Here is an 18,794-nt window from a genome sequence, read left to right on the forward strand (position 1 = left end):
AGCTGATCTGACCAAACATGGTGGCAACCATACTCAGAACTGACAGAAGAATTCCCACATTCCCATGCCATAGCACACTGACACAGAGAGAGACGCCAGAGCCGAACAAGTGGCAGAGCGCAAAGTCCTCAACACAGCTTCTTCGGCAATGGCAACCAGCTGCCACCAATACCTCTGCACACCAGAGAACACCCAAAACTGATTGGTTGCCATGGGCAACTTTTCCACCTGCTCACTTCTACACTCTTTTCATTGCTTCATGAATAGACCGAAGTGTACCAAACAATCAGGTCCTAACTGTCATTTTTCAAACACAGCATGTAATGTGGCAGTTAGGAAGTGATTGGTACTTTGGGGTCTATGTACTAAGCCTTGGAAGGTCATAAAGTGGAAAGATATAAAGTACCTGCCAATCAGCCCCTAAATGCCATGTCACAGGCTGGGTTTAAAAAATGACAGTTAGGAGCTGATTGGCTGGTACTTTATCTCTGTCCACTTTATTTCCATCCAAGGCTTAATAAATAGATCCCTTTATCTCTCTCCAAACTTGAATAAATATACCTCCCACTTCTCAATGCCCTATCTACAGGTCTCTACTCCTCCAATGCTCTTTGCAACTCCTTGGCTATGTTTTGAGAAAAGGGGTGGTCAGTTGCTACATTTACTTTCCTCATGCAGAGGTGAGAGATCTAGCACTGCAAACCTCATCGCATAAAGAGTCTTATGGTGCTAGCCTTTTAAGTGGAGTGGCAATAAATTGTCCATTAACCCTAAACAATTAGTGCAGGGTCCAAGTTTTTAAATAAATGCAAACTGTCCCTTTTAATTAGTGATGTGCACCGGAAATTTTTCGGGTTTTGTGTTTTGGTTTTGGGTTAGGTTCCATGGCCGTGTTTTGGATTCGGATGCGTTTTGGCAAAACCTTACCGAAATTTTTTTGTCGGATTCGGGTGTGTTTTGGATTCGGGTGTTTTTTTCAAAAAACCCTCAAAAACAGCTTAAATCATAGAATTTGGGGGTCATTTTGATCCCATAGTATTATTAACCTCAATAACCATAATTTCCGCTCATTTTCAGTCTATTCTGAACACCTCACACCTCACAATATTATTTTTAGTCCTAAAATTTGCACCGAGGTCGCTGGATGGCTAAGCTAAGCGACCCAAGTGGCCGACACAAACACCTGGCCCATCTAAGATGTAGGGGTCCCCCATATTTTTAACACCAGCACCGGGCTCCACTAGCTGGAGAGATGATGCCACAGCCGGGGGACACTTTTATACTGTTCCCTGCGGCCGTGGCATTAAATCCCCAACCAGTTACCCCTGGCCGGGGTACTCTGGAGGAGTGGGGACCCCTTAAATCAAGGGGTCCCCCCCTCCAGCCACCCAAGGGCCAGGGGTGAAGCCCGAGGCTGTCCCCCCCATCCAAGGGCTGCAGATGGGAGGCTGATAGCCAAGTGACAAAAATAAAGAATATTGTTTTTTTTGTAGCAGAACTACAAGTCCCAGCAAGCCTCTCCCGCAAGCTGGTACTTGGAGAACCACAAGTACCAGCATGCGGGGGGAAACGGGCCCGCTGGTACCAGTAGCTCTACTGCAAAAAAATACCCAAATAAAAACAGTACACGCACACTGTGAAAGTAAAACTTTATTACATACATGCACGCCGACACACACATACTTACCTATGTTGACACGCCGACTCGATCCCCTTCTCCACGTAGAATCCATGGGGTACCTGAAAATAAAATTATACTCACCAAAATCCTGTGTAGATCTGTCGTCTTCTCCTTGTAATCCACGTACTTGGCAAAATAATAAAACGCAAAAACCCAGACCACGCACTGAAAGGGGTCCCATGTTTACACATGGGACCCCTTTCCCCGAATGCCGGGACACCCCGTGACTCCTGTCACAGAGGGTCCCTTCAGCCAATCAGGGAGCGCCACATCGTGGCACTCTCCTAATTGGCTGTGCGCGTCTGAGCTGTCAGATGGCGCATGGCACTATGCCGCTCCATTATATTCAATGGTGGGAACTTTGCGGTCAGCGGTTGACCGCGAGTAACCTCACCGCTGACCGCAAAGTTCCCACCATTGAATATAATGGAGCGGCATAGTGCTATGCGCCGTCTGACAGCTCAGAGGCGCACAGCCAATCAGGAGAGTGCCACAACGTGGCGCTCCCTGATTGGCTGAAGGGACTCTCTGTGACAGGAGTCACGGGGTGCCCCGGCATTCGGGGAAAGGGGTCCCATGTGTAAACATGGGACCCCTTTCAGTGCGTGGTCCGGTTTTTGCGTTTTATTATTTTGCCAAGTACGTGGATTACAAGGAGAAGACGACAGATCTACACAGGATTTTGGTGAGTATAATTTTATTTTCAGGTACCCCATGGATTCTACATGGAGAAGGGGACCGAGTCGGCGTGTCAACATAGGTAAGTATGTGTGTGTCGGCGTGCATGTATGTAATAAAGTTTTACTTTCACGGTGTGCGTGTACTGTTTTTATTTGGGTATTTTTTTGCAGTAGAACTACAGGTACCAGCGGGCCTGTTTCCCCCCGCATGCTGGTACTTGTGGTTCACCAAGTACCAGCTTGAGGGGGAGGCTTGCTGGGACTTGTAGTTCTGCTACAAAAAACAATATTCTTTATTTTTGTCACTTGGCTATCAGCCTCCCATCCGCAGCCCTTGGATGGGGGGGGACAGCCTCGGGCTTCACCCCTGGCCCTTGGGTGGCTGGAGACCCCTTGATTTAGTTAGTGATTTAATGCCACGGCCGCAGGGAACGATATAAAAGTGTCCCCCGGCTGTGGCATTATCTCTCTGAATAGTGGAGCCCGGTGCTGGTGTTAAAAATACGGGGGACCCCTACGTTTTTTGTCCCCCGTATTTTTGGCACCAGGACCGGACGCAAAGCCCGGTGCTGGTTGTGAAAATACGGGGGATCCCCTGTCATTTTTTCCCCGTATTTTTACAACCATGACCGGCTCAAAGAGCCCAAGGCTGGTTATGCTTAGGAGGGGGGAACCCACACATTTTTTTTCAGGATTTTTTACACACTTTTGTGCCATCCATGAAGTCGAATCCAGGACGCACACTATCGTCAATTGGTCCGTTTTTCGACAGCGGGACTGTCGAATCCGTTTTTTATTGAATATGTCAAATTCGGGTCCCGGTGTGAGGGTGTCTGACTGTCGAATTGTGTCGAATTTAAAAATGGTCGAATTCCAGCCGGAATTCGACCGCAATTGCATATACCCCTATATGTTATTCTTAGCTTCAGTTATGTGGTCAGGACAGGATTCACTTCTGTTTGTCCACACATTTTAAGATTGGAAGCCACAAGCACTGGTTTTGCCAATTACACAGACCATACATAATTTGAACTGATCCTGGACCACCAACCCAGGGCACCCCTGCAAGTGCCCCATGTCACCCCCAATGCCCCAAGTCATGTTTTTTTTTTCTTTCCTTAGGATCCCTCTATGGTAGGCTTTGCTTATACAAGTGCTGCCCAAATATGGAGATAGGCCACTGTTGAAAAAGAGAAAGATACCACTTAGGGCTGATAAATAGGTCCAGTGCTGGATTAACAACAGGGCTTGCTGGGGCTATTACCCAGGGGCCCCTACACATAGCTACATCAACACAGTGGGGGGATATTGTGGCATATGTGAACTGGAGTTTCTACATCGCATAATGAGGTAAATGTATTATTGCAGCACGCATCGCTATAACACTTCCTGCTTCGCACATATTTAGATAGCAGCCCCTGACGTTGTGCCCGCACCGCAGCCTTCTTATATGGGGGCAAGCGGTATAGTGCACATAATGTGTGCTAATACTGCTTCTCCCCCATATTGCCCCTTCATACATTTACCCCAATGTGAAATGAGGTCTCTACAATATATTTAACACATTATACTTTTAAATAACATTGCTAGTATATCATATTTAATTGGATGGGGCCCCCACAAGTTAGTTGTCCTAGGGCTCCCACAAAACTTAATCCTGCTCTGAATAAGACCATAAAATTAGTTAAAATGTTTGCAATATGCGGGTATAAGGATTGAAACCTATCAAGGGTCCAATATAAATATTTATAATTGGACTCCTCTAATACCAAGAGGAGAAAACTGACTGCTGACCATAACAATAGATAGGTATTTTTTTGTAATATTAGGATTATTAGGAATATCTGCATTCTGTTTATGGTGTTATTTCTCTGGACTAGACTTTTCTTTTTAGGCATACAAAATTTTCTTTGGTGCAGCTAGAGAAGGATCAATGCAAGCATGCCCCTATGCTTATATCCTCCAGCAGCTCCTTTGAGTTCTCATAGAGGCAGATGAATTAACCTGGAGAAGGGGTAAAGAAGTAATAAACCAGTGGTATTTGCAAGGTGATAACGCACCAGCCAATCATTACGGATTTGAAAAATGACAGTTAGGAGCTGACTGGCTGGTGCGTTATCACCTTGCACTTATCACTGCTTTATCACTTCTTTATCCCCTCTCCAGGCTTAATACATCTGTCCCATATATTCGATCTAGAGATCCTCAAAAACTATGGGAAATCAGGGCAGCCAAACATGTGCTTGGAAAACCTCACCTACAGTATGTGCTACCTTTTGTCACACTAGATGCATGCACCCTCATGTCTAGAATATATTATAAGTGCAGTTGTGATTCACGCATCTGTTAGAGCCTCCAGCCAAGTGAAGGATGGAATGTCTAAGCTTCTAAATCATGGTGTCAGGTTTATATGGCAGATAAATTGTGAACAATTCCTCCTCCATAACATTCTATGGACTTATTATGTCAATGGTTACATATGGCATTAAGGAAGTTTAGTAATTTACAAGGCATCTGTGACATTACAACAATGCATCTGTTATATTACAGTAACACTACTTTTGCATTATGAACAGGCAATATTAGGCAAAATTCCTATTTATTCCAATGTGTTGTGGTACCTAAAATAATTACTTTAATGAGGTCGTTATTATTTTCCGTAGAGTTAGTTACCATTTAAACACTGATCCTGATATTTTATACCTGGGCATCATAACCATGTGTGTGTTAAATTCAATTACAAATAGCGGGGCAGATATCCTTAGCCTTGAGAGAGATAAAGTGGTGAGAGATAATGTATAGGCCAATCAACTCCTAAATGTCTTCTTCAAACACAGCTTGTAGAGTGGCAGTTAGGAGCTGATTGGCTGGTATTTTATCTCTCTCCACTTTGCCCCACAATCCCTTAAATGACCCCACACTGAGTTTTTGGTCAGATGGGCTATACTGGACAACTTTTCTACAGTGTTTGACTAATAATAATAAAAATATGAAAAATATGTAGATCTGTATTAGACTTTGGCCACGGTTGCTGAGGTTCCATTGGAACATTTGCATCTAGTATTGCCAATCACGTGTGTGAGAACATTGGCTGACTCTTAAACCGTATTTACATTGGAATCTGATTTTTGCTATGTACAGTAATTTGTCTTTCCACATGTCTCTAAACTGCCAGTAGAGCAGATCAAATTGTTAGGATCCAATAAGATTGTAATATGTGGATTTTGACAATTATCAAACTGACCAATCCTTGGAAAACGTGGCGTTCAGTAGCGTATTTATCGCTATCAGTGGTAGATGTCCCACTATGCACGTGAGGCATGTGCCTAGGGGTGACACTTGCTGGGGAGGGGGCATAGCAGTCTCATTTGCTAAGCAAAAGGCGAGATGAGGCCAGGTGATTCTTTCTTTCTGTGATTACAACTTATTTTTTGGTTTTGCAACTGGTGAGGGAGGAGGGAGCAATGGTCAGTAAAGTGTGGTGGTGGAGGGGGGGGGGTGAAGTTGGTGCTGCTTTGGCAGTCAGGTGGCCTGACCCCTAAATTTGCCACTAACCGCTGTGCAACCAAGTAGTCATTTAGGGCCTGGTGGGTCCCAGAGGACCCACCAATAGGGCTGAAACCATGCAGGAGCCACTGTTCCTGGCATCGTAGCTGGTGGCCGGCGCTGCTCAACAATGAAGAAATTAAAAATAAACTACAGCTCCTAGCAGCTCTTGCTTCCTGGAGCTACCAGCAACAAGGGCTGTCAGGAGGTGTAGTTTATTTTGATTTTGATCACTATAGTGATGTGTCTGGACATCAGTGCCAAGGCCACCAAGAGGGGAATGTAGTGTATTATATGCCGCGGGCGTGCGCACGGGGGATATGCCGTGGGTGGGTGGCGAGCTATCCAACAGCATGTAATATTCTAGTTTTGCAAGATGATCATCACCTCATGAGTTTCTCCTCTCTCCCTGGATTGGCAGGGAAAGGCAGCCTTTATCTTTCCAGGCAGAGTCAGGGCTCTCTGGAGCATTGTCAGGGAGGAGAGCCACTGCCCACATCCCTCCCTTCTCCTGTCAAGCCCCTCTTTTTGGCGTGTACAGGACCCTGTTTTCAGAAGCTGAACTTCAGATGCTGTGCGGTGCTGTGCGGCTGTGGATGGTGAGAAGTTCTATGTACAGCGGCAGCCGCACAGCTCAAAGTGCGCTATATAGCTTTCTTGTCAGGGTCCTTGTACAGTAGCAGCTGAGGGGCTTGGAAAGGAAATAAAATTACAATGTATTGATATCTTTAAATTAGAATTTAAAACAGATGTTTTCTGTAGGTTATCTGCAGATTATTCTAGATCAGGTTAGATTGTACGGGTTGGGTACGGGATACCGGCGATTGAAATCTTGACTGCCAAAATACAGACCCAGTACCGGTGTAAAATTTCTTGCCACCCTAGGCAAAAGTTCTCCCAGGAAAAGCATATGATCATCGTTGTTTTTGTGAGCCCTGTAGATAATGTGTCTCTTCATTAACCTCATGCTTGCAATTGCAGCTTGTTTTAATATAAAAGGAAATGTATTTGACATTGCTAAATATGCTTCCATATGTTGTTTGTCCAACATGGGTTGTGCTAGGTGGACTCTGCGATGCCCCCCAGATGCTGGTGCCCTAGGCAGCTGCCTAAAACTGCCTAATAGTAGCACTGGCCCTGACGATAACTCCATACCAGTGAAGTGTGGTGAGATGAGGCAGGTGAGACAGAGCCTTTCATGTCATACTAATGTATAAGCCAGAGTTTTGACTGTATAAAGTATATGAAAAATAAAAAGATTATGTTAGTAATATCTTCATACCTCCCAACATGACCCTCTCCAGGATGGACCAAATGCTCTGTTCCTGGACTTTTCTCTTAATTTATGATTTGCTGGCACCTGGGTTGAATAGGTTAATGGATGAGAAAGCTGTTTCAGCACAGGTGACTGCAGTTAAAAATTAAGTCCAGGAGCAGAGCATTGTATCCCTCCTGGAGAGGGTCATGTTGGGAGGTATGTATCTTTTTTGTATTATTCTAATAATTTTTATAGTCAAAATTCTGAAGTAAAAAGTCTATAGCTAGTGAGGCAGTGCTATAGACTGCCCATCTGTAATCAAAACTCACCTAATTTCCAGCACTGTATACTGCTGCACCTGTGTATAATGCCCACATGAACCTTTTGGCTCATATACTGTGTAGAAATCTGGCTCTGGCACTAGCCAGCACCTCCTGAGCCATTTACCTCACCGCACATCTCTGCTCTATACATGAACCATTCTAGGTTGGACAATCCCGGGTTGATGCGCGTTCACGTGCATAAACATGGATTTTGAAGCATGTCTGAAAAGGGTCTTACTGGTGTCTTCAGGCAGCAAAAGGCTCTGAATCATTTAACAAACTCTATCAACTATTTATCCAAACAGGTTTCCACTGATTGCACCAGCTTCGGCTTCCTAAATACTACTTTATTAACACTATAGTTTTTTCACTGGTATGCTGCCCTGGGCTTTCTGGCTTATGCTGTTGTTTTGGGGTGCCACATCCTGCACCTAGATATAGCGCTAGGGACCCAAAATATACAGAGATTATATATATTTGCACCAGATCTAGAATTAAAAGTTTACTAATTTGAAGCAGTATGGGACCTATAGATAACATTGAGCCTTTTGTTTGACCTTCATTATTGCACATATTAAATATTGTCATTTCTAGAATACATTTAAAAAAACATAGAGTTATAGCAGTCCTCGTATATGCCACATACGTTCTCTTGGCAGAAATAAATGCACTTTCAGATGCTCTGGAACTTGATGATGGCATCACCTTGTCTCCTCTAGGTGTGTGAGTAGACTTTACAAATATTTAACCACTTCCCACTAGACACAGTCACTTCAAATATTTCCTGTTACACAAAAAATTACTCTAGCAATGCAAAATAAGTACTTGCTCTCCACTTTCACCTCTTTAGAAGTGAATTTATATCAGTTATCAGGAAAACATGGATGAGACTGATCAGTATTGTTGTCTGTTGTTCTTGATTCCCCTCCATGTCCTTAAAGCAGAGGTTCCCAAACGCGGTCCTCAAGGCACCCCAACGGTCCAGGTTTTAAATGTATCCATGCTTGGCCACAGGTGATTTACTTAGCACCTCAGTCAATTTGATTTAACCATCTGTCCTGAGCCATGGATATACCTAAATCCTGGACTGTTGTTGTGCCTTGAGGACCACGTTTGGGAACCTCTGCCCTAAAGCAAAGTTACCCAAACTCTGCCATTGCAGTCCAGGTTTTATGGATATCCATGCTTAAGCATATGTGATTTAATCAGTGCTTCGGTTAATTTGATTAAACCACCTGGACTCAAAACATGGATTTCCTTGAAACTCGGACTGTAATGGTGGAGTTTGGTAAACTCTGCCCTAAAGGATTACGGCAGACCATCCAACATGACTCTTTCCACCAGGCACAAAATGCTCTGCTGGAATCCAGGACACCCCTTTTATTTTATAAATGCAGGCACCTGTGCTGAACTAGTTCATTGATGACAAAGGTGGTTCAACACAGGTGATGGCAATCATAAAGAGGAAAGACCAGAATCAGAGCATTTTGTACATGATGGATGGGGCTATGATGGAGGGTCTGCTATGGCATACCTCCCAACATGACCATCTCAAGGAGGGACAAAATGCTCTGCTTCTGGACTTTTCTCTTAATTTGTGATTGCCATCACCTGTTTTGAACAGGTTAATGCAGGCATTCCCAACCACGGTCCTCGAGGCACACTAACAGTCCACAGCACAGGTGACTTAATTAGTAGTGATGTGCACCGGAAATTTTTCGGGTTTTGTGTTTTGGTTTTGGGTTCGGTTCCGCGGCCGTGTTTTGGGTTCGACCGCGTTTTGGCAAAACCTCACCAAAAATTTTTTGTCGGATTCGGGTGTGTTTTGGATTCGGGTGTTTTTTTCAAAAAACCCTAAAAAACAGCTTAAATCATAGAATTTGGGGGTAATTTTGATCCCATAGTATTATTAACCTCAATAACCATAATTTCCACTCATTTTCAGTCTATTCTGAACACCTCACACCTCACAATATTATTTTTAGTCCTAAAATTTGCACCGAGGTAGCTGTGTGACTAAGCTAAGCGGCCCAAGTGGCCGACACAAACACCTGGCCCATCTAGGAGTGGCACTGCAGTGTCAGACAGGATGGCCCTTCAAAAAAATACTCCCCAAACAGCACATGACGCAAAGAAAAAAAGAGGTGCAATGAGGTAGCTGTGTGACTAAGATAAGCGACCCAAGTGGCCGACACAAACACCTGGCCCATCTAGGAGTGGCACTGCAGTGTCACGCAGGATGGCCCTTCAAAAAAATACTCCCCAAACAGCACATGACGCAAAGAAAAAAAGAGGCGCAATGAGGTAGCTGTGTGACTAAGATAAGCGACCCAAGTGGCCGACACAAACACCTGGCCCATCTAGGAGTGGCACTGCAGTGTCAGACAGGATGGCCCATCAAAAAAATACTCCCCAAACAGCACATGACGCAAAGAAAAAAAGAGGCGCAATGAGGTAGCTGTGTGACTAAGATAAGCGACCCAAGTGGCCGACACAAACACCTGGCCCATCTATGAGTGGCACTGCAGTGTCACGCAGGATGGCCCTTCAAAAAAATACTCCCCAAACAGCACATGACGCAAAAAAAAAGAGGCGCCATGAGGTAGCTGTGTGACTAAGATAAGCGACCCAAGTGGCCGACACAAACACCTGACCCATCTAGGAGTGGCACTGCAGTGTCACGCAGGATCGCCCTTCAAAAAAATACTCCCCAAACAGCACATGACGCAAAGAAAAAAAGAGGCGCAATGAGGTAGCTGTGTGACTAAGATAAGCGACCCAAGTGGCCGACACAAACACCTGGCCCATCTAGGAGTGGCACTGCAGTGTCACGCAGGATGGCCCTTCAAAAAAATACTCCCCAAACAGCACATGACGCAAAGAAAAATGAAATAAAAAAGAGGTGCAAGATGGAATTGTCCTTGGGCCCTCCCACCCACCCTTATGTTGTATAAACAGGACATGCAAACTTTAACGAACCCATCATTTCAGCGACAGGGTCTGCCACACGACTGTGACTGAAATGACTGGTTGGTTTGGGCCCCCACCAAATAAGAAGCAATCAATCTCTCCTTGCACAAACTGGCTCTACAGAGGCAAGATGTCCACCTCATCATCATCGTCCGATTCATCACCCCTTTCACTGTGTACATCCCCCTCCTCACAGATTATTAATTCGTCCCCACTGGAATCCACCATCTCAGGTCCCCGTGTACTTTCTGGAGGCAATTGCTGCTGGTGAATGTCTCCACGGAGGAATTGATTATAATTCATTTTAATGAACATCATCTTCTCCACATTTTCTGGAAGTAACCTCGTACGCCGATTGCTGACAAGGTGAGCGGCGGCACTAAACACTCTTTCGGAGTACACACTGGAGGGAGGGCAACTTAGGTAGAATAAAGCCAGTTTCTGCAAGGGCCTCCAAATTGCCTCTTTTTCCTGCCAGTATACGTACGGACTGTGTGACGTGCCTACTTGGATGCGGTCACTCATATAATCCTCCACCATTCTTTCAATGGTGAGAGAATCATATGCAGTGACAGTAGACGACATGTCAGTAATCGTTGGCAGGTCTCACAGTCCGGACCAGATGTCAGCACTCGCTCCAGACTGCCCTGCATCACCGCCAGTGGGTGGGCTCGGAATTCTTAGCCTTTTCCTCGCACCCCCAGCTGCGGGAGAATGTGAAGGAGGAGCTGTTGACGGGTCACGTTCCGCTTGACTTGACAATTTTCTCACCATCAGGTCTTTGAACCCCTGCAGACTTGTGTCTGCCGGAAAGAGAGATACAACGTAGGTTTTAAATCTAGGATCGAGCACGGTGGCCAAAATGTAGTGCTCTGATTTCAACAGATTGACCACCCGTGAATCCTGGTTAAGCGAATGAAGGGCTCCATCCACAAGTCCCACATGCCTAGCGGAATCGCTCTGTTTTAGCTCCTCCTTCAATGTCTCCAGCTTCTTCTGCAAAAGCCTGATGAGGGGAATGACCTGACTCAGGCTGGCAGTGTCTGAACTGACTTCACGTGTGGCAAGTTCAAAAGGTTGCAGAACCTTGCACAACATTGAAATCATTCTCCACTGCGCTTGAGACCGGTGCATTCCACCTCCTTTGCCTATATCGTGGGCAGATGTATAGGCTTGAATGGCCTTTTGCTGCTCCTCCATCCTCTGAAGCATATAGAGGGTTGAATTTTACCTCGTTACCACCTCTTGCTTCAGATGATGGCAGGGCAGGTTCAGGCGGTTTTGGTGGTGCTCCAGTCTTCTGTACGCGGTGCCTGTACGCCGAAAGTGGCCCGCAATTCTTCTGGCCACCGACAGCATCTCTTGCACGCCCCTGTCGTTTTTTAAATAATTCTGCACCACCAAATTCAAGGTATGTGCAAAACATGGGACGTGCTGGAATTTGCCCAGATGTAATGCACGCACAATATTGCTGGCGTTGTCCGATGCCACAAATCCCCAGGAGAGTCCAATTGGGGTAAGCCATTCTGCGATGATCTTCCTCAGTTGCCGTAAGAGGTTTTCAGCTGTGTGCGTATTCTGGAAAGCAGTGATACAAAGCGTAGCCTGCCTAGGAACGAGTTGGCGATTGCGAGATGCTGCTACTGGTGCCGCCGCTGCTGTTCTTGCAGCGGGAGGCAATACATCTACCCAGTGGGCTGTCACAGTCATGTAGTCCTGAGTCTGCCCTGCTCCACTTGTCCACATGTCCGTGGTTAAGTGGACATTGGGTACAACTGCATTTTTTAGGACACTGGTGACTCTTTTTCTGAGGTCTGTGTACATTTTCGGTATCGCCTGCCTAGAGAAATGGAACCTAGATGGTATTTGGTACCGGGGACACAGTACCTCAATCAAGTCTATAGTTGGCTCTGAAGTAACGATGGATACCGGAACCACGTTTCTCACCGCCCAGGCTGCCAAGGCCTCAGTTATCCGCTTTGCAGCAGGATGACTGCTGTGATATTTCATCTTACTCGCAAAGGACTGTTGGACAGTCAATTGCTTACTGGAAGTAGTACAAGTGGTCTTCCGACTTCCCCTCTGGGATGCCGATCGACACCCAGCAGCAACAACAGCAGCGCCAGCAGCAGTAGGCGTTACACTCAAGGATGCATCGGAGGAATCCCAGGCAGGAGAGGACTCGTCAGACTTGCCAGTGACATGGCCTGCAGGACTATTGGCTTTCCTGGGTAAGGAGGAAATTAACACTGAGGGAGTTGGTGGTGTGGTTTGCAGGAGCTTGGTTACAAGAGGAAGGGATTTACTGGTCAGTGGACTGCTTCCGCTGTCGCCCAAAGTTTTTGAACTTGTCACTGACTTATGATGAATGGGCTGCAGGTGACGTATAAGGGAGGATGTTCCGAGGTGGTTAACGTCCTTACCCCTACTTATTACAGCTTGACAAAGGCAACACACGGCTTGACACCTGTTGTCCGCATTTGTGTTGAAATAATTCCACACCGAAGAGCTGATTTTTTTTGTATTTTGACCAGGCATGTCAATGGCCATATTGCTCCCACGGACAACAGGTGTCTCCCCGGGTGCCTGACTTAAACAAACCACCTCACCATCAGAATCCTCCTTGTCAATTTCCTCCCCAGCGCCAGCAACACCCATATCCTCATCCTGGTGTACTTCAACACTGACATCTTCAATTTGACTATCAGGAACTGGACTGCGGGTGCTCCTTCCAGCACTTGCAGGGGGCGTGCAAATGGTGGAAGGCGCAAGCTCTTCCTGTCCAGTGTTGGGAAGGTCAGGCATCGCAACCGACACAATTGGACTCTCCTTGGGGATTTGTGATTTCGAAGAACGCACAGTTCTTTGCTGTGCTTTTGCCAGCTTAAGTCTTTTCATTTTTCTAGCGAGAGGCTGAGTGCTTCCATCCTCATGTGAAGCTGAACCACTAGCCATGAACATAGGCCAGGGCCTCAGCCGTTCCTTGCCACTCCGTGTCGTAAATGGCATATTGGCAAGTTTACGCTTCTCCTCAGACGCTTTTAATTTTGATTTTTAGGTCATTTTTTTACTGATCTTTTGTGTTTTGGATTTTACATGCTCTGTACTATGACATTGGGCATCGGCCTTGGCAGACGACATTGATGGCATTTCATCATCTCGGCCATGACTAGTGGCAGCAGCTTCAGCACGAGGTGGAAGTGGATCTTGATTTTTCCCTATTTTTTTAACCTCCACATTTTTGTTCTCCATATTGGCCTACCGTACTGCTATATACAGTATAATGGACCTGGTGGACACTGTCAGCAGACTGCGTTTATAGTATAAAGAAAAAAAGACACCACAGGTATACAATGTAGATGGATGGATAGTATACTTTATGTATGACGACGAGTGACTGAAGACACAGAGGTAGGTACAGCAGTGGCCTACCGTACTGCTATATACAGTATAATGGACCTGGTGGACACTGTCAGCAGACTGCGTTTATAGTATAAAGAAAAAAAGGCACCACAGGTATACAATGTGGATGGATGGATAGTATACTTTATGTATGACGACGAGTGACTGAAGATACAGAGGTAGGTACAGCAGTGGCCTACCGTACTGCTATATACAGTATAATGGACCTGGTGGACACTGTCAGCAGACTGCGTTTATAGTATAAAGAAAAAAAGACACCACAGGTATACAATGTAGATGGATGGATAGTATACTTTATGTATGACGACGAGTGACTGAAGACACAGAGGTAGGTACAGCAGTGGCCTACCGTACTGCTATATACAGTATAATGGACCTGGTGGACACTGTCAGCAGACTGCATTTATACTTATAGTATAAAGAAAAAAAGACACCACAGGAGTGTTTTTCAGGCAGACAAACGTATACTGGTGGTCACTGTCAGCAAAACTGTGCACTGTACTCCTGCTATAGCTGCTCCCCAGTCTCCCCCACAATTAAGCAGTGTGAGCACTCAGCACAGTCAGATATATCATGCAGCACACTGAGGCTGAGCACAGATATGGTATGGAGCGTTTTTTTCAGGCAGAGAACGGATTAAAAAAAAACTAGCAAAACTCTGCACTGTACTACTCCTGAGTCCTAACAGCTGCTCCCCAATCTTCCCCACAATAAGCTAAGCAGTAGCAATCAGATCAACTAGCTACTATAACTATATAAACGGAGAGGACGCCAGCCACGTCCTCTCCCTATCAATCTCAATGCACGTGTGAAAATGGCGGCAACGCGCGGCTGCTTATATAGAATCCGAATCTCGCGAGAATCCGACAGCGGGATGATGACGTTCGGGCGCGCTCGGTTTACCCGAGCCACACGGGAGAATCCGAGTACGGCTCGGACCCGTGTAAAAAGGCTGAAGTTCGGGGGGGTTCGGTTTCCGAGAAACCGAACCCGCTCATCACTATTAATTAGTAGCTCGGTTATGTTGATTTAACCATCCGTGCTGCAGCCTGGGTATCACTAAAACCTGCACTGTTAGGGTGTGTACACACGGTGAGATATTTTCTTTTGATTTTGACTATATAGTCAAAATCAAAAGAAAAGTTAGTGCAGATCGCAAGGTGAAAGTCACCTTCGGATCCCGATTCGATGCCGATGCGCGGTCCCGCCAGGTCGGCATCGCAAGAAAAGATGGACTGTGCAGGCAAGTCAATCCTTGCTAGATCGGTGTACTATCTAGTTCATCTCACATGTCAATGACATCTCACATAAGCCAAAATCTCACATAAGCCAAAATCGTAAGCACACATAGTCCATATCTCAAGAAAAGTTAGTCAAAATCTGTGCTATCTGGGCTCCGGGGAGTTCAAGGGAAATCGCAAGTGAAAATCGGGCATAGCAAGGATCTCACCGTGTGTACACACCCATAGTGTGCCTTGAGGACCATGGTTGGGAATGCCTGGGTTAATGGATAAGAAAGGTGTTTCAGCACAGGTGTTGGCAAGCATACATTAAGAGGGAAGTCCAGGAGCAGAGCATTCTGTCCCCCTGGAGAGGATGATGTTGAGAGGTAAGCTATAGTAAGGTAACAAGTTGTACTATATAGTTCTAGGAAGCTACTAGACAATTTATTGTAAAAAGTACATTTTGAATTTTAAATTATCAAAAGGTGCAAATTGTTTACTGCCATATTGCTACCATATGAACGAAGTACTGATCTTGAGGAATAAACCTCATCAATTTCCTTTTCAATTCTGTGAACTGCTGAACTGTTTGTAAACTCTTTTGAAGTATACTTCCTTTGGTCTAAGAATAGTTTGTGGTATATTTATCAAATTTACTTGGACTCATTTCTAAAAGAAATGAACTTTCAGTTTGATATGGTTATAATTATCTTTAAAGAGCTAGAAAACCTATTATATATGCTAAAGAATGATTCCATTATTTTTAAATAATATCTGTGTTTCCAGTATTGTAACCCTGGAAATACTTTTTTTAGAACATTGTTTTCTGGCTCTGTACAATTTTGGTGGCAGTAAAATAATTCAATGTAATCATGCAGGGGCAGATTACGAGGGAAAAACAGCCCAAGAAATTAATGAAAGCAGCCCTAATGGGGGTGGGCTCTGTTGAGGGGTGCGGGATCCCTCCTTATATGTCATGATTGTATGTAATTGTGGCCTTCCTTGTGTCTTTTGCTGCAGCTGGGTGTAAGACCAGGGTCGTATTTGGAATTAAAATTTGGTAAAAGTGGCCCGACATGGGCAGCACAAGAGGTATGACATACTGTGTTGCCATGGCAGCATCATTGGATGGCAGACCTGCTGTACTGAATATATGGAATAACAGAATGAATGGGGACAATGCAGTGTACTGAGTGTGGTGGGCTGCCTGTCTGTGGGGGGTGGGGCCGCATGACAACATACAAAACAGTCCCCACAAAAACGTCGGCCTACCAGGAATCTTCATGGTGAGCCCTATTGCCAATACACCCCTGCAATCATGCATCCAGTAGCAGCATTGAGCACTATCTGTCCTTCCCCTGTGACATCACCACCAGGCTGCTTTCAGCATAATTACTTCACCTAATGTTGAATTTAGAGAGCTTACACCTGCAGTAAAAGGGCCATGTGCATGTTTTAAACTAGCATTTACAATCTTAGTATAATGCCATTTCATTCAGGAACAAGCAGAAATGCTGTATGTGTGTGTATATATATATATATATATATATATATATATATATATATATATATCTCAATAAGAGGCGGCACTCGGTGGCTTTTCAAATATCAAAAATGTGTATTAGTGGTGGTACATCCACTAATACACATTTTTGATATTTGAAAAGTCACCGAGTGCCGCCTCTTATTGAGCTACAAATGTTAGGCCAGCTGGCCTGTGGAGGGCACCGGCGCAAGATCATCCTGCAATGGATTGTGTGAGTGCCGGGGTTTTGGAATATATGTGTGTATATATATATATATATATATATATATATATATAGCTCCACCCCCAAACCTGGCATTCCTAACCCCATTTTTCCATTGTTTCCTGCTTTACCATTTTTATTAGCATTGCTGTAGTGCTCCAATCTTCGCATTGCATCTTGTTCTATATTTTGCCTTACTGTTGATTAACACATTGAGGGCAATCCACTTTTCTGATCAATACTCATCCTATAAACAATAAACTTTGATAATATATATTTATTTTTACTTTGTGAACATTAACAGGATTCACTTTAACAATTGTATTCAGAAAGATTGTTACTGGATACAACATGAGTTACTGAATTTATCTTTTAATTAGTCGGGAATGTTTAATCCACAGAAGAGTATGCATGTGGCACCATTCCCAAACCCCACTAAGCTACAAAGTTTTGATATGCCTTTTGGTTATTGCATTTAACATTTTTCTACCAATGGTCAACTAATTTAGCAGAGGAGTTTATAACACACTGGAGAGCAAAAGTAGGGTGATTTCTGCAGCAAATGGGTCACTTTACTAATAAAAATGCAAAAATCTGCCTTACTGACGTGTGTACATCCAGAGGTAATAAAATGAGTTTGGGAGCCTATAATAATATACTGCATTTATTCAGCACAAACATTCTTTTCAGATACTTATAAATAAGAAGCAATCACATAGCCACCTCTGTGATGGAATGTTGGCATAAATAGCCAAGTCTTCTGCTTAACAGGACTTGCTGCTAAGTGTGATTTGTTGCACACTATCAAGGTACTGTAGTGTAAGATGATCTGCTTACAGACAACTGATTTGATTACCATCTCAGCAAGCATGGAAGAAGCAGCCAGCCACAAATTCTGACCTGGTTTTCAAAATGTTCACTGATTTTTTTGTTTTTATAATAGAAAAGATGGTATCTGGTCTTTAGGCTTACAGTAAAAAGGTTGAAAGTCAGTAGGTTGACCACTAATGGTAGACATGGTCAAAAGGTTGACCTGACAATGGTCGACAGGTGAAAAGGTCGACAAGGTTTTTTTTTTTTTACTTTTTGTATTTTTAAAACTTTTTAATTTTTACCATCCACATGGACTACGACTGGGAATAGTAACCTGTGCAGTGGTAGTGGAGCGAGGCACCTTGTCCAAAGCATGGGGAGCGATGCGAGCCATATAAGGGGATGCAGTACACTATTTGGGGTTCCCAGTGGTTGGATGAAGTAAACAACACCAAAAAAACATAAAAAATACTCACGTCAACCTTTTTCCGTGTTGACTTTTTCAGTGACAATCTTTTCACCATGTCGACCTTTTGTCCATGTCGATCTTTTGGGGTCAACCTGGACACTGCCAGCCTTTTCACTAAGGACCTAATGATCCACACCAGAAAAATATATATAATACAATGTGTGCATTTCTTCAGAAAAGTTGTTAGGTGTTTGTTTTTCTGTAGCCTCTGTTGAGAATTGCCCCAGCGCAGTCATCAGATACAAATTACATTAGTACATGGCATCCTTTTTGTCACTTTATAGTGTTATTAGGAAATAGTACACACTATATTTTGTTTTAGAACAGTTACAATAGTCACTGACAAGGACAAAAATGTTCATGGACATATTTCATAAAAATCTGGACAATTAACTGCTATGGTTGCTGGTACTAGACCTTGCAATTCCCAGGGCGAAAGTTTCCTCAGGCGCCCGTCCCCCAAGGTTAGTGTATGCCGAAGGCGCATGCCCAAAAATAGGGGCGTGGCTTCATAGGGAAGGTGAGTGGCCACAGTTATGCCCCCTGTAGTTATGCCCCCTGTAGTTGTGCCCCCTGTAGTTGTTCCCCCTGTAGCTTTGCCCCCAGTAGCTGTGCCCCCTGTAGCTTTGCCCCCAGTAGTTGTGCCCCCTGTAGCTGTTC

The 18,794-nt window shown here is 44.5% G+C and overlaps 1 long non-coding RNA gene across 1 annotated transcript in view; it reads left to right on the plus strand.

The window, feature by feature from the left end:
- Positions 1-7,295: 7,295 nt before the first annotated feature.
- The window catches only part of LOC134928965 (uncharacterized), a 102,501-nt gene continuing 91,002 nt past the window's right edge, over positions 7,296-18,794 (plus strand). The window contains exon 1 of the long non-coding RNA XR_010178168.1: positions 7,296-7,381. This is a non-coding gene — a long non-coding RNA (uncharacterized LOC134928965). The remainder of the gene's footprint in view (positions 7,382-18,794) is intronic.

This window comes from Pseudophryne corroboree, chromosome 5 (genome assembly GCF_028390025.1).
Source record: "Pseudophryne corroboree isolate aPseCor3 chromosome 5, aPseCor3.hap2, whole genome shotgun sequence".
NCBI lineage: Eukaryota > Metazoa > Chordata > Amphibia > Anura > Myobatrachidae > Pseudophryne > Pseudophryne corroboree.